Raw genomic sequence first — 14,010 nt, 5'->3', positions numbered from 1 at the left:
TCTTTGCCACCCCTCCCGAATACGATTTAGGTGCCTTACTGTAATTTACAAAAAAGTAGGTGCATTACGTCGGGTGATATTGGAGGTCATAAAACGGCTGTTGCCTATAAAATCAACGATGTTAGCGAAGCAGCGTACACGGCGAGGGAAAGGCGTGTACATTAGGTTCAACGACGCCAACACAAGCAATTTGAAATGTATGGATATACTTCTCCAACACATTTGGGTGTCTACAACACCCTTCAAACAGGACTCAACAACATTAAAACGGCGCGTACGAGTTCCTAACAAAGAATGATCTCTTGCGAGATCTGCCTTTCCTCCGAGTTCTTCGCACGTATCTAATCCTCCCATCATTACTTTTATTTTTCGTTTGCATGGTCGTCCAGCAACTTGTCTATAATTCCACTCAATTTATTTTTCATTCGCGCGCGCGCGCACACACATACACACACACACACACACACACACACACACACAACAGAGAGAGAGAGAGAGAGAGAGAGAGAGAGAGAGAGAGAGAGAGACTCTGTGGTCGGATACAAATTTGTTTTGCCTTATTTCGTAGTATGTAGCATCCTACGTACGTTGCAAACCGGAAACGGCTACTTTAATCTTCGCACCTTTACGACAGTTAACTTTTTCATGTCTCGTTTTAAGTAAAGTGATTTTATGAAGTTTATTTTCTGAACTTATTCCTACACGGGTAACAATCTGTTGCCCTATCACGTCAGAAGCGTAGTGTGCGCTATCGTGAAACTCCTGACAGATTAAAACTGTGCCGGACCAGGAATACAAATGAGACTTTTCGTGGGCAGTGCTTTTACCGGCAGAGCATTTCCCATGAAAGGCTTTCCGCGAGTTCCCTAAATTGCGTGAAGCAAATGCTGGGATGGTATTATGAAAAGGGCGCGGCCTATTTCCCTTCCCAATCCTACCTGTGCTCCGTTTCTGATGACCTAGTTGTCAGTGTGACGTTTAAACACTAATGTCCATTCCGCGAAAGACAAGGTTCCGGCGTAGACCCTGGTCTGGCACACATTATGAATGAGGCAGAAAATGTCAAATATCTTTCGGTTATTCTCATCTGGTACTTTAAACGCAGATAAGAGCAAGAAAGAAGCGGACAGGCTGGGCTATTCTTCAAACTGACAATAATCATAAACAGTTTGTACGGTGCAAACTGAAAACTAGCTTTCTGTAGTCGCAAGACAGTAATTAATAGAGCATGTAGATTTGCTGCAGATGTTGCAGCATGTTGTGCTGTCCGTGTCTTGGCTTCGCTTGCACTTATTATTTGCTATTATAATGACAAAAACTGCTTGTAAATTCGAGCATATAAATGGCTGCGTGCACTTTATTTGCTTTGCTTAGCACGTTTTATGAAGAAAGCGACTAGATACTCCAAAAGAATTTCTTATATTATCTTGCACTCACACTGTTTGTACAAGGCACTGTTTTTCTTCACTCACACATGTTTTAGCGCATCCTGTGCTTTATTCGGTGGCATTTTTTTAACGTTCCGTTTGAAAATTATTATTGTTATTATTATTATGTGGTAACATTTGAATTATACCTTAGTCTTTATATATATATATATATATATATATATATATATATATATATATATATATATATAAAATAGTCATAATTAGGTGTCAGATTTTGTGTTGGTGTACGTAAATAGTTAATGACATGTTACGGAACTCATCCACGAAATATTGTCTATTTATGCAATGGCGAACATTAGGCCTAGAAATACTAATCTGGAAAACATATAAATATGTAGTTTACACATACCTTACACGATGCTGAGAAGTTATTGTTATGCTGGTTGGTTTATAACTATCACACATTTTTTGTAGCAGCTTTTCAGATGATAGGCTGTAGAAGTTTGTGGTAGTAGTAAAACTACCATCATAAAGATAGCTTGTTAGCATCATGTGAGGTATGTGTAAAATTGTATATATATATGTTCTCCATACTACTATTTCTAGGCCAAGTTTTTGCTGTAGCATCGACGTACAATATTTCGTACGTCAGGTGACATATGCCATTGACTATAAATGTACACCAGCATAGAATTAGACACCTAATTATCATTCCTTTGTATGTAAATAAATAACTTTAAGCTGAAATGAAAATGTTACAATATTATAATAATTTTCATAGTGAACAATAAAAATAAGTCACTGAAGACAGGACAGAAAGTGCTGAAACATTGTGGCTAAAGAAAAACAAACATTGTCTTGCATAAGGCGTAATATTTCTCCAATTTTTCTCAGTAAACACGGAAAGGAAGAAGAGAATCAACATCCAAAAATATAATACTGTAGAGATTCCATTTTTGACATGCCGAAGGTGTCGCTACTTCTTACTTCCCAAATTGCAACTCTCATATTCAGAGTTCCCCAGTCATCGCATCACGACCATCTACGTGCTAGCCAACGGGAGGACGTAGTCGCTTCTTTTTCTCTGGGAGAAAATACGTTCTCCGTCTGGCGCACTGTTGTTTTTTTTTAATTCTTTATTTCCATTCATGATAATTATACAAGAATAACCCACCACCTTAGTGATTAGTGGGCCTTAATATTGTACAATGTTATTATAAATTGCAGCTACTACATATTTAATTTGCAAGACTACAGACAGTATTACACGGGTTAATGGGCAGACTATTTCTAGTGTTAGCATTACTTTCTAATAACTACTGGTGATTTGTGTTAACTGCCTGCAGCGTTACATGTGTGCCAGTGTTAGTATAAGCGTACTTGGGTGCCTGGCTCATAGAGCTAAACCCTATGAGCATGCCACTGGCACAAGGCAGGCAAGGCGTTTATTGTCGCTGCAGGTTCCTAATCTACTATCCTATTCTATTCTACTAAAACTACTAAATAATCTACGTCATAATCGGTGCATATGTCAAGTCCGTGAAGTAGTTCACCCCAGCCCCCTAGTCCTGCACGTGGCGGATTCCAACTGTTTAGTCGACCTATCCACGAACAGGCGGTACGGGATCGGAGTGCTGGACGCGATCGGTGATTAGCAACTAGTCACGAAAGTCTCTCAAGAATATTGTCAGAACTTTTCGTGAGACCTCGTTGGCTAATGTATTCAGTGTTTGAAAGGTCTCTCCTTGTCTCAGTAGGTCGTAAGTATTGTTACTCGGCAGTTGTTGTCGTAGTGCGGCTGCTACATCATCGAAAAGGGGGCACTCGTAAACCACATGTCAGGAGTACCCTCCGATGCGCCACAGTCACACGCGGGCGACGCCCTCTTCCCAAACCGACATACACTCCTGGAAATTGAAATAAGAACACCGTGAATTCATTGTCCCAGGAAGGGGAAACTTTATTGACACATTCCTGGGGTCAGATACATCACATGATCACACTGACAGAACCACAGGCACATAGACACAGGCAACAGAGCATGCACAATGTCGGCACTAGTACAGTGTATATCCACCTTTCGCAGCAATGCAGGCTGCTATTCTCCCATGGAGACGATCGTAGAGATGCTGGATGTAGTCCTGTGGAACGGCTTGCCATGCCATTTCCACCTGGCGCCTCAGTTGGACCAGCGTTCGTGCTGGACGTGCAGACCGCGTGAGACGACGCTTCATCCAGTCCCAAACATGCTCAATGGGGGACAGATCCGGAGATCTTGCTGGCCAGGGTAGTTGACTTACACCTTCTAGAGCACGTTGGGTGCACGGGATACATGCGGACGTGCATTGTCCTGTTGGAACAGCAAGTTCCCTTGCCGGTCTAGGAATGGTAGAACGATGGGTTCGATGACGGTTTGGATGTACCGTGCACTATTCAGTGTCCCCTCGACGATCACCAGTGGTGTACGGCCAGTGTAGGAGATCGCTCCCCACACCATGATGCCGGGTGTTGGTCCTGTGTGCCTCGGTCGTATGCAGTCCTGATTGTGGCGCTCACCTGCACGGCGCCAAACACGCATACGACCATCATTGGCACCAAGGCAGAAGCGACTCTCATCGCTGAAGACGACACGTCTCCATTCGTCCCTCCATTCACGCCTGTCGCGACACCACTGGAGGCGGGCTGCACGATGGTGGGGTGTGAGCGGAAGACGGCCTAACGGTGTGCGGGACCGTAGCCCAGCTTCATGGAGACGGTTGCGAATGGTCCTCGCCGATACCCCAGGAGCAACAGTGTCCCTAATTTGCTGGGAAGTGGCGGTGCGGTCCCCTACGGCACTGCGTAGGATCCTACGGTCTTGGCGTGCATCCGTGCGTCGCTGCGGTCCGGTCCCAGGTCGACGGGCACGTGCACCTTCCGCCGACCACTGGCGACAACATCGATGTACTGTGGAGACCTCACGCCTCACGTGTTGAGCAATTCGGCGGTACGTCCACCCGGCCTCCCGCATGCCCACTATACGCCCTCGCTCAAAGTCCGTCAACTGCACATACGGTTCACGTCCACGCTGTCGCGGCATGCTACCAGTGTTAAAGACTGCGATGGAGCTCCGTATGCCACGGCAAACTGGCTGACACTGACGGCGGCGGTGCACAAATGCTGCGCAGCTAGCGCCATTCGACGGCCAACACCGCGGTTCCTGGTGTGTCCGCTGTGCCGTGCGTGTGATCATTGCTTGTACAGCCCTCTCGCAGTGTCCGGAGCAAGTATGGTGGGTCTGACACACCGGTGTCAATGTGTTCTTTTTTCCATTTCCAGGAGTGTAGAAATGTCGGATAGGGGCCATGACCAGTGAGGAAGTGGAACAATCCCCGAGTGGGCTCAAAATATTTCATTCCCATTCTTTCCCTTGCATTTGGTAGGAACTGAAAAGTCCTCCTGCCAGTTTCGTCCATCTCCCATAACTCCTGCCATAAATCTTCACCCCTCCTCCTTATCTCACCCTTATCCCTAACAGGTGCTCCCATAATTTCTTCTGTTTTTGTAATGTTGTCTTTCCTAGCCTAGTAACATGCGGCGCACTGATTTGTTTACTCCAATGACGGTAAGTACCCTATCCGCGGTAGCATAGCCAAAAATGGTTCAAATGGCTCTGAGCACTATGGGACTTAACATCTATGGTCATCAGTCCCCTAGAACTTAGAACTACTTAAACCTAACTAAGCTAAGGACATCACACAACACCCAGTCATCACGAGGCAGAGAAAATCCCTGACGCCGCCGGGAATCGAACCCGGGAACCCGGGCGCGGGAAGCGAGAAGGTAGCATAGCTACTGGCGTGGCTTCCCAAACAGGCTCCTAAAGTGGATTGGATTGGCGGACGAACCAGATGACGTATATTCCACGACAACCAACTGTTAATGGAGCAGATGTCAGAATCTCAATAGTCCGAACAGAAAATGAACCGAAAACGAAATAGACTTCCACCAAATCAGTCTAAAGGAAGGAAACCTTGAATCAAGAAAATAAATAAATAAGAGCACTTACAGAGCTGACCAACAAAGCCTCGGGACTGAAAAGAACTAAAAAATAATAGTGTCCGTCAGATCAAAATGAACTGATTGCCAAGAAGCGTTACTGAAGATTTTTTATTTCACAAGTTCCGTAGTTTTAACTCATTATTTTAATAGGAAAACTCTTTTCACCCTATCAGTCCGGCCGCCGGGTATCCCTTCGCACTAGTTTAGATGAAGCCCCTTACATGTCGAATTCAGTAAGGAATACGCTTCAATGATACGCCTGTGCAAACATTTATACGTCGGCACTCTTCTACAAGTTATGGATAATACAAGTTTCCTGTATGAAATTTCAAATTTAGCAAATACAGTGGCTTTCTAAGGTTATTCTGGCTTATTTCTACCAACAATGTATCGTATGTGCTTCATTGCAGCAAGTAAGCAGTGTGTCTAATCAGCAACTCGAAATCTAATTTGCTAGAGACGTAAAAAAGTGTTCCAAATGATATATACAGTACTATTTACACGCTTTTTATACAAGCAGTATTTATATTAGGGAACTATACACCAAACGATACATGTTTATATCCTTGTGTAACTCGTGTCAAAATAAAACAAGAAGTAAAATCACAACTGGAAGTAGTAACTTCATAGAATCCAAACGTCATTTTAACGTTATGTGATATTTTGAATAAATTTTTCTTCTTTCCGTTCTCTTTCAACGTTGCCGGGGTTAACATTCCTACCAAGGAATGTAAAGACCTTAGAGCGTTGTCAGATGCGATTGGCTAAGTAAATTTCGTTTCAAGCTACCCTCCCGTCTTAGTCTTATACCATCAAACCAACCAACCGATTATTTCTTTTAGTAGTTTTTGTTTCAGTTTAGTCATTATACCCGTCGCGTCGTTCGTGACTGAAACTGCCTATTACAACTCTATTTTTTCACGCCTGTAAAATCCTTTGCACTTTTCCTGTAGACCGAATTGATAGTTCCAAACCCAGGAGCAGTACTAAAAAAAAAAAAAAAAAAAAAAAAAAAAAGTACGAGTATATTGGATCCGATTCTCTGTAACAGACACGCTACACTTTTCCAAAATTCTTCCATTTCACCTACCTGCAACAGTTTTTTTTCGTTACACTTCAATTAGGGTAATAGCGTTATGCCTAAGAGGCTAGATAATTAATCAGTGTGACTGAGGCAAGCGACATACCCCTAAAGCTGTAATCGATGCTACTGCATTTTGTTCTTCTGTTCATGTACATAATCTTGCGTTTATCTGTTCTTAATGCAAGCTGCCGTTCACTACAAGTGGGAATTATGAATAAGTTAGTGAATTTCCTTGTACTTACTGAATTTCAGTATACTCATGATCATGATTTAAAAGATATTAGAGTGTGACGCCCTTTTTTAAACTCTTTGATATTCTTATACAGTTGGAAGAGCCAAGTCCCCACTTGTTTCGCTTTTTACCCCATTAAATGTTTCTCTCATGAACTGGAGACCTAGAGTTTTGCCTGGCAGCTTTGTGACACGTGGCACAGTCATCAGGGTACGAGGTATATCGAAAAACAGTCCATGAACCGTTGGTGACACCGTATGTGGTCTCCCTCCGCCGAGGTGTACATACTTTTGTAGTGCGTGCGGCGGTTTCGCAGGCAGTACTCGTAAAGGCCTTCTAACCTGGGTTACGCTAAAGCCCGTTTTAAACAGGACTTGCGACGTGAACAAGAAAGTCGTCTTCAGCAGCACTCCACGCGATAGACGCTCAAACTACAGAAAAGCGTTTACACAGTACGTACGTGTCTATTCGTCTGCTCTACGTTTCTACTGCGTTTGTTGTCATCTTCCAATAAGTGAATCGGCGACTTAAATTCACTTTTCGAGAATATCAAGTATTTTACGAGGTGCATTCAAGTTCTAAGGCCTCCGATTTTTTTTCTCTGGGCTGGAAAGAGATAGAAACATGCGCATTGTTTTAAAATGAGGCCGCGTTCATTGTCAGTACGTCCCAGAGATGGCAGCACCGTACGGCAGATGGAATTTTACCGCCAGCGGCGAGAATGAGAACTGTTTTAAATACTTAAAATGGCGACGTTTTCCTTACTTGAACAGTGTGCAATCATTCGTTTTCTGAATTTGCGTGGTGTGAAACCAATTGAAATTCGACAGTTGAAGGAGACATGTGGTGATGGAGTTATGGATGTGTCGAAAGTGCGTTTGTGGGTGCGACAGTTTAATGAAGGCAGAACATCGTGTGACAACAAACTGAAACAACCTCGGGCTCGCACAACCCGGTCTGACGACATGATCGAGAAAGTGGAGATAATTGTTTTGGGGGATCGCCGAATGACTGTTGAACAGATCGCCTCCAGAGTTGGCATTTCTGTGGGTTCTGTGGACACAATCCTTCATGACGACCTGAAAATGCGAAAAGTGTCATCCAGGTGGGTGCCACGAATGCTGACGGACGACCACATGGCTGCCCGTGTGGCATGTTGCCAAGCAATGTTGACGCGCAACGACAGCACGAATGGGACTTTCTTTTCGTCGGTTGTGGCAATGGATGAGATGTGGATGCCATTTTTCAATCCAGAAACAAAGCGCCAGTCAGCTCAATGGAAGCACACAGATTCACCGCCACCAAAAAAATTTCGGGTAACCGCCAGTGCTGAAAAAATGATGGTGTCCATGTTCTGGGACAGCAAGGGCGTAATCCTTACCCACTGCGTTCCAAAGGGCACTACGGTAACAGGTGCATCCTTCGAAAATGTTTTGAAGAACAAATTCCTTCCTGCACTGCAACAAAAACGTCCGGGAAGGGCTGTGCGTGTGCTGTTTCACCAAGACAACGCACCCGCACATCGAGCTAACGTTACGCAACAGTTTCTTCGTGATAACAACTTTGAAGTGATTCCTCATGCTCCCTACTCACCTGACCTGGCTCCTAGCGGCTTTTGGCTTTTTCCAACAATGAAAGACACTCTCCGTGGCCGCACATACACCAGCCGTGCTGCTGTTGCCTCAGCGATTTTCCAGTGGTCAAAACAGACTCCTAAAGAAGCCTTCGCCGCTGCCATGGAATCATGGTGTCAGCGTTGTGAAAAATGTGTACGTCTGCAGGGCGATTACGTCGAGAAGTAACGCCAGTTTCATCGATTTCGGGTGAGTAGTTAATTAGAAAAAAAATCGGAGGCCTTAGAACTTGAATGCACCTCGTATGTCCTTTTGTAATGATTGCAATATTTGTGTTTTAGACGGACACACTGAGCTGTATTAATTGTTTCCATGCAGCTTGTCTGGATCGCTGAATTACGTTCGTTTCCTCGCGCGAGCCTCTTATCGTTTAAATTCCAGTGAGTGTTTATAGCAGATGTTTCATCCGTTAACTATTTATGTCACTGACAGACTAAAATATTTCGCTGAGCGGGGGAGAGAATTCACAAAGAACTGCGTACTGTTTGTCAGTTGGGCTCCCCACTCGGTCGTCTGCGCTTGTGCGAAGCATTTTCATGTGCGTGAGAATAGGATCCATGCTATTTCGTCTAGAAACAATCGTAAGCGTGAATCTTATGCAAGTGGCCCGCGTTTACACGGTGGAGGCCGGCGGAACCGGTGCACCGTACGTAATCTTGCAAGCTCACACGTCCGGTGTAGAAGGGGCTCAAGGCCTTCCACTCCTGAACGGTCGCCTTTTGGCGCTCAGTAGTGGTTCATGATGGCAGTCGTAGGGCTCGTCTTAGGACAGCAATTTTTTTATCTATTAAATCCGGATTAAGTGTTTGGAGGGAGCTGGGCGCTAAAGGTGTGTTATGTCCCATTGTTGCTGGTACTCTTTTATCAACTGTTTAGATGGAACATAAGACCGTGTGTGACACTAATTAAGCGCATCTACCATAAAAGGATGTTGTTTCTGTTGACAGCAATCGTCGCAGTGGGAGCAGCTTACGTGCTCCTAGCAATATGCCTCTCCACAAGAGGACACCGTTGATGTTATATCAGTCCCTGTCCACAATATTAGCGGAGTTGTAAAGCGCCCCAGGAACTCATCGGATGAGCAGCGGAAAGATTCACTCTTCAGACTGAACCACGACTCAACTGTGAACAAGGCAGTACCTTACTGTTCCGAAGGCCACTCGCATTCGTCGGGCCACGTTCACCCTTTGTATCAGGGGAATGCATCTGGCGTTTTACCAAGTATATGAACCAGTCTCCTGAAGCCAACGACACACTATCTGACTGGGTATATGTGACAGAGAGGCAACCAAAAAGTCTGTAGGCCAGCCCCGACTCTAATGACTGTACTGTCGACGAGACCTTAGACTCTAATCCGCCTTCCTTTCCTTCTAGGCCAGTTAGCTGCTGTGTTGGTTTGACGTCTTAGTGTATTTAAGGTGCTGAGTTGTAGCACGTGGTCGCCTTGTCCGTACATTTTAGTAATACAGAGTGTATCAAAAAGAATCATCCGATTTGGCACGTCTATATTTCTTAAACTAATAAACATAGACAGTGAATTTTGTTTGTTGATGAACGAGATACTCAAAAAGTTTCTTTCATACCTTTTCATAGGTGTTCAATATGTCTCCCTTCAGATGCACGGCATATGTCAATGCGGTATTCAAATTGTTCCCACACTGCAGCGAGCATGTTACACCTTTACGAAGAGCTTGCAGTAGCTGAATTTTGTACGGTTCCATGTGTAAACGTCGACGCAGCACACGCCAGACGGACATCGGGGGCATGTTGGGCTGTCGAGCTGCACGGCGAACGGATTTCTACGGACTCCTTGTGAAACTATGGCGGATGAGTTCGACGTTTGTGTCAAACACTTAGGGACGGCCCGCCGATTTGCTTTTACACGAACAACCTGTTTCTCGGAATTGTTCATGCCATCGTCTAATGCTCTGTGCTGTAGGAGGATCCATACCATATCTAGTACGAAAGTCATGCTGAACAGTTGTTACTGTCCTGCACTGCGCAAAACGTAGAACACAAACGCTTTCTGTTGTTCCGACACCAGTTTTACAAGAACTGAAGTGGACGCACACTGCTACTACGTAGAGGGAACCATGTAAAACTCGAGTGTTTGCTCTTTCCGACAGTACGTTGTTCACACATATATTTCAGATAACATAATAGTTATCATTTTTTTAAAAATCGAATGATTGTTTTTGATATACCCTGTATATCTTCCCTCTGGGATCTCCTCCACAGTTATGAATTGACAGTACTTACTGTAACTTCAACTGGCGCCACACTTCACACTGACTGACTGGCTGGCATCCACACACCCAATGATCCAGCCTCGATGATGATGATGATGATGATGATGATGATGATGATGATGATGATGATGATGTTTGGTATGTGGGGCGCTCAACTGCGCGGTTATCAGCGCCCGTACACATTCCCAATCTGTACACAGTCCACTCTAGCCACTTTCATGAATGATGATGAACTGATGAGGACAACGCAAACACCCAGTCCCCGGGCAGAGAAAATCCCCCAACCCAGCCGGGAATCGAACCCGGGACCACGCGATCTAGACGTAGTAACGCTAATCCAGCCACGAATAGTGTCATTCAGGTGTGTTCGCTATGCTATCGTTCCCTGCGGCTCGTGTACTGTACGTTAAACGCACACGACACGCAGTAAGAACTACCATACCGTAAATTTCTGCCTACTATGCTGTCTTGTGCTGCTATGTCACGTGTTTTCGTGTTCTGTTGGCACTGGTTTGTCCACATAGTGTCGCCATGACGCAATGTTGTTCCGTAGGTCTCTAAGATCTCTCAAATGTTGGACGTGACTGGGGGGACATTTAGTCAGCGCGAGAGCGTTACGGAGATGCTGAACAAGCTCCAGTGGCGGACACTTCAAGAAAGGCGTTACGCAATACGGAGAGGTTTATTATCGAAATTACGAGAGAGCACATTCCGGGAAGAGATGGGCAACATATTATTACCGCCCACATATATCTCGCGTAATGATCACAACGAAAAGATCCGAGAAATTAGAGCAAATACGGAGACTTACAAGCAGTCGTTCTTCCCACGCACAATTCGTGAATGGAACAGGGAAGGGGGGATCAGATAGTGGTACAATAAGTACCCTCCGCCACACACCGTAAGGTGGCTCGCGGAGTATAGATGTAGATGTAGATGTACTGTCCTTCACACGAGTGCTTCATTATCCAGCAACTTGCATACTGCATAGAATTTTTCAGTTCTGGAACGTACAAGGACAGTCTTGTAGTCACTAGCACATTTGGAGATACTACTGACAGTCGGTCTTTTGTAATCAGTTGACTGAGTAGTACAGTTTAGAAAGTTTTCCGGAATCTTTAGACATTCGTCGACTTTTATAAGGTATCATATATCAAAAAACGGTACTTAGTAATGGTTCCTAAACACGGGCAGATGTTTGGAAAAGAAACTTTTTCCCCATTTGACCTACAGCATTGTATTAAATCATAGACTGTGTTTTTGGCCCTTGCAGTTGAGCCGCACGGGGTAGCTAGGCACCTTGCCACCGGCTCCCTCCCCCCCCCCCCCCCCCCAACTCCCGTCGCAATTTTGAGTCCTCCCTCGGTCGTGTGTGTGCGCGTGAGTGTGTGTGTTGTGTCATTAGCGTTAGTTAGTTAAAGTTAGATTAATTAGTGTGTAAGCCTAGGGACCGATGACCTCAGCAGTTACTGGGATCAAATATATTTCGGAAATGGTTGATAAGTAGAAAAGCGCGGTTTGCGGCATAATTTTCATTTACACCTAAGAGTCTAATAGCTGCTTAACAGTTGTTAAGGTGACCATATTTTCTAGAGCCAAATTCGAGACACGTTAAAAAATTGTGATATTGCAAAAAAAGCCTGAATTGAACGTAGTAAACGCAAATTATCAAAAATGTTCAAATGTGTGTGAAATCTTATGGGACTTAACTACTACGGTCATCAGTCCCTAAGCTTACACACTACTTAACCTAAATTATCGTAAGGACAAACACACACACACCCATGCCCTAGGGAGAACTCGAACCTCCGCCGGGACCAGCCGCACACTCCATGACTGCAGCGCCTGAGACCGCTCGGCTAATCCCGCGCGGCTGCAAAGTATCGCTTTAATTTGTTACAAAAAGTACATTAATTTATATTATGTTAGTACCTTCTAAGATGGAGTGCGAGTAAGCATACAGTGTTTCAGTGCTATAAATTTTCTTCGGCATGTCCGTTTTCTTCAACAGCCTTATGAAAACATTCAACTCAAGTTTCATAATAATTCACTCTAGTCAGTAACATTTCTTTCGTAGTTTCCACAACAAACTGTGTTTTGCCACTGCTCCATATATTACTGATTTGGGAAAATATCCTTTCAGTAACAGCGTAGTGATACAGGTAAAATGAACATGCAGTTGGGGATAAATCGTTTCATAATTGTTAAATCCGGGACAAGCAGGTGTCCCGAATTACTTTTGGCAAAATTCTGGACAGAGCTAGAAAAATCGTGACTGTCATGAAAAAAGGGGGCTCCGAGGGACCGATGGTCACCTTAAATGCGTGCACCGTCTGTGAGACACAGGTTATCTAAGCAGTTTTCCAGTTCCGTGTCCGGCCTAAGATGTCCTCATTTAAGTGTGTTATTGCTGCTCTAATGTAAGCTCGCAGTACGTGCAGTCCGCAACTCGTGGTCGTGCGGTAGCGTTCTCGCTTCCCGCGCCCGGGTTCCAGGGTTCGATTCCCGGCGGGGTCAGGGATTTTCTCTGCCTCGTGATGACTGGGTGTTGTGTGATATCCTTAGGTTAGTTAGGTTTAAGTAGTTCTAGGGGACTGATGACCATAGATGTTAAGTCCCATAGGACTCAGAGCCATTTGAACCATTTTTTGAACAGTTCGTGCAAGTCCCGTCCGAAGAAAGAAGTGTAACTGGGTTCCGCGGGATCTGTGTGTTAGATCTGATCTGTACAAACCATTCCACACACTGCCAACTGCTGGAGAAAGGTCAGTCAATAACTATCATGGGAAAGTAAGAAGAAACAGCTTCAGGTGTGTGTGAACATCATGCCACAAACCGGACCTTTCTACCTATTCCGATTTCTAAAATATACGTGATCAAAGTTGTAAAGACAATTCTGGATCATAAAGTATGCGCATAGGAGAACGGCTAAGCGTGCTTGCCACTACGTTTTTTATAGACTAAAACGAAGACATCCTATCTATAGTTAGCTCCTTCTTTAATGCATTTTAACTAAGGTTTATTAAAATCTATTTTCAGGCAGTCGAATTTCCACGGGCACGAAAAACTGTCCGGTTTACCTCGAACAGTTGTATAAAAATCCCTCCAGCACGCCTCTGTACTCCCTCAAGACTAGGACCAATGCGGGTTCGAATCCTGCCTCGGGCACGGATGTGTGTGATGTCCTTAGGTTAGTTAGGTTTAAGTAGTTCTAGGTTCTAGGGGACTGATGACCTCAGACGTTAAGTCCCATAGTGCTCAGAGCCATTTGAACCAGTGCGGGAAAATGAGGACCTATTGCAACCCTAGTTCGGGGTACAAAGGTGAACGCAATGGTTCCCTTAAGGATGTATAGAGAAGAACGGAACCTTGCCTCGTT

General features: G+C 44.6%; 1 protein-coding gene across 5 annotated transcripts in view; it reads left to right on the top strand.

The window, feature by feature from the left end:
• LOC126185146 (transcription factor CP2) overlaps nt 1-14,010 on the top strand; it is an 838,084-nt gene that overhangs the window by 606,508 nt on the left and 217,566 nt on the right. The gene's annotated exons all lie outside the window — the stretch shown is intronic.

Source organism: Schistocerca cancellata, chromosome 4 (genome assembly GCF_023864275.1).
Source record: "Schistocerca cancellata isolate TAMUIC-IGC-003103 chromosome 4, iqSchCanc2.1, whole genome shotgun sequence".
Lineage (NCBI taxonomy): Eukaryota > Metazoa > Arthropoda > Insecta > Orthoptera > Acrididae > Schistocerca > Schistocerca cancellata.
This window is presented reverse-complemented; position numbering and strand designations above follow the sequence as displayed.